Source organism: Mastomys coucha, unplaced genomic scaffold (assembly GCF_008632895.1).
Source record: "Mastomys coucha isolate ucsf_1 unplaced genomic scaffold, UCSF_Mcou_1 pScaffold22, whole genome shotgun sequence".
Taxonomy (NCBI): Eukaryota; Metazoa; Chordata; class Mammalia; order Rodentia; family Muridae; genus Mastomys; species Mastomys coucha.
Window position 1 is genome coordinate 150,321,035 of NW_022196905.1, and position 2,902 is coordinate 150,323,936.

Below are 2,902 nucleotides of genomic sequence, written 5' to 3' on the forward strand. Positions count from 1 at the left end.
TGCCCTGCAAGTCCCCTGCGACTCATGGGGCCTGTTCCTCCAAGCTGGCTGCTCTGGTCTTAGAAACTTACCAGAGAGGAAATGGAGGCTCTTTCCCGAGTCTCTGGCTTAAGGCGTTCCCTGGAGGTAGGCCCTCCACTTGCAGGGAAGGGGTAGAGAAGGATGCTGATCCTCCTCTGTCACTCAGAAGCTGAGAGGATCCTGTCCCTGCCACCCTCTGGCTCCCCTGGGACTCATAGGACTGTGCCTCCTGGCTGACTGCTCTAGTCTCAGAAACTCACCAGAGAGAAAATGGCCATGAAATAATTTTAAATCCTTTAACTTAGTTTTTTACTTAGTTTTTTTTCTGAAACTTGCATATGATAATAACATAAGATGAAGTTAGTGCTAAGTTCACTTTATCAGATAGGATTTGTGAATATATGTATGAAGTTAACTAATTAAATATCAGCATGCCAGGTATATTTCAGCTTGTAAGAATTCACATGTCTTCCCTCAGCTGTGCACCACCATTCCACGGGACAAAAAGAGAGATTATGACATCATTTGTTCCATCTATGGTGAATTGAAAGACAGTGTGGTAACAGTGAATACATAGGTGTTCGATGTTTTGGAATACAGTTTTCTGAAGTCACAAGATTTTCGTTGCTGGCATGTGAAGTGAATAAATGAACAAACATTGGGAAACTTAAGTGTTAAAACTGAAAGCATTTTGTATAATGCAAGTGTATATAGTCTAATTGTGGTAAATCTTAAAATCCTGGGAAATTTATGAAGTTGTTCATAAATGAAGGCAAATACAGGCACAATCTTTTTTCTTTACAGCAACCTCACACTCCGACTTTTCCTGTCTTTTTCTCATTTTAATTTCTACTTTGACTGAATCTCTTCTCAGTTGAACTAGGTCAGGCACACAGTAGCATGAAGAGGTAATGTAGCTGGCAAATAATGTCCCAAGTAGTTCATGAATAACAAAGTAAAGAAATATGTGCAAAATCAATCCATTTGTCATAACATGCTGCCGCACTAAACGGATGTCTGTTTTCAAGCCCATTGTGCATCCAGACTTCCAGTGAGGGAGAACAGAAACACCTAGGAACAAAGGAGGGAATCAATTCTGAGGCAGAAGCTGAGTCACTGGCTGGAGGCAGCTTTTCTTCCCTTTCTTCCCAAGGGTGGAGATCCTCCACTGTTCTCACTACATCTGGCAGCACAGATGGTAGGAAAATTAATAGGAGGGAAGCAGCTTTGACCTCGTGTGGATATAAGCAAGTTCTGAGACTTCATGCACAGGCAAATCTGATAATATCTATAGAAGAGACCTTGAGGGTTCACTGGGTTCAGCTCCCTGCTGCTGACAGAGCTCTTCATGACAAAGCACAAGATCCTAGGCTGGTGTCCTTTAGTTAAGAGGCACTGAGACAGTGGACAACACCTCTGGGGAAGGTAGTGAAGTTTATATGTCTCCCTAGGTATGAGTGGAAAGATTTCTGTTTTATTTTAGTGCATCCAGCTGGAGGCAGGAACTAGGAAAAAATGATTCAAGTTCTTTCTAGTGTTCATATTAAAACCATTATCACAGTCAGTAGATGGATAAAAGACTACAAATTGATACTCATCTTTAAGACAACTGTCATGTTTCAAGGAGATAATGGTGGAAGTTACGTTCCAAGCACATATGTGTATATAACACACACACACACACACACACACACACACACACTGGGTATATATATATACCCAGGTCATTTATTTCTTTGTGTATATTAGGCTATAAATTTGTATCTAATGAACTCTAGCAGCTCAGGCTCCTTCCCATTAGACCTTATATAATGTCCTTCTCTGGGTGGCACAGGCTCATGTTTCAGTCTTTCTCTTAGGCTTCCTTTTTTTCTTTAAAATAATTTCCTTTACCTGCTTCAGGACTCTATCTCTGCTTATTGACTGCTTAATCCTCATATTAATTCTCTTGGCATGAATCATGCCCTTAACTTGCCTGGCTGATATTGTAGACTCTTCTGTTTTGCCATGGTGCACTTAAGAGGCATTCCTTTTACAATAATGTCCATTCTCTTGATATCTACAATATTACCATTTTGTATATTCCAATGTATATGGCCAGTGGACAATTCTATGTTTCCAAAAAGGCCTGGAAAACATATAGTGAGTACCTCATTAAACACAAATTTGATGGCATATTTATTTGCAGTTGCAAAGGAAGACAACTAGAAATTTTCTAAATCTAAACACTTTCCTGACAATATAACTCATGATTTTAAAATAATTAAATCTTATTTTGAAGGCAGGCTTAGTTCAATGACTTTACTAAGCAATAAACCTAAAGGATACCATTTCTACTATCTAAACACTCTTTGATATGCCCAAAGGGCAGTATGGTCATGTTCCCATATCCAGGATAATATCAAAGTAAATCTTCCTCTAAATGTTGCCTTTACCACTACACTTAAGTCTTTCATTCTAACATAACATTAAAATGCTAACACCAGAAATATTTCTTCAAACTTGAAAAATTATTATTCATTATTATTCTTGCATCTCAGCTAATCTGATTATATGTTATTTCATATCTTTCCATTTAAAATTATACCTGGAAAAATAATTAGGCACAAACTGTTGTATATACCTGAACAGTATTATAAAATGAAATATAAAAGTGACTTTGTTATACAGGTGTGTGAATACTATGATTTCACATTATATATATATGTATATATATATATATACATATATATATATTATATGTGTGTGCATGTATGTTTATATGTGCATGTTTATGTATCTGTGTGAATGCCTATAATATGCATGTGTCTGTATATGTGCATACTGGATGTATTAACACATCCAAGATGTGTCTTAGTTTGGATTTTTTAGCATTTTGGAG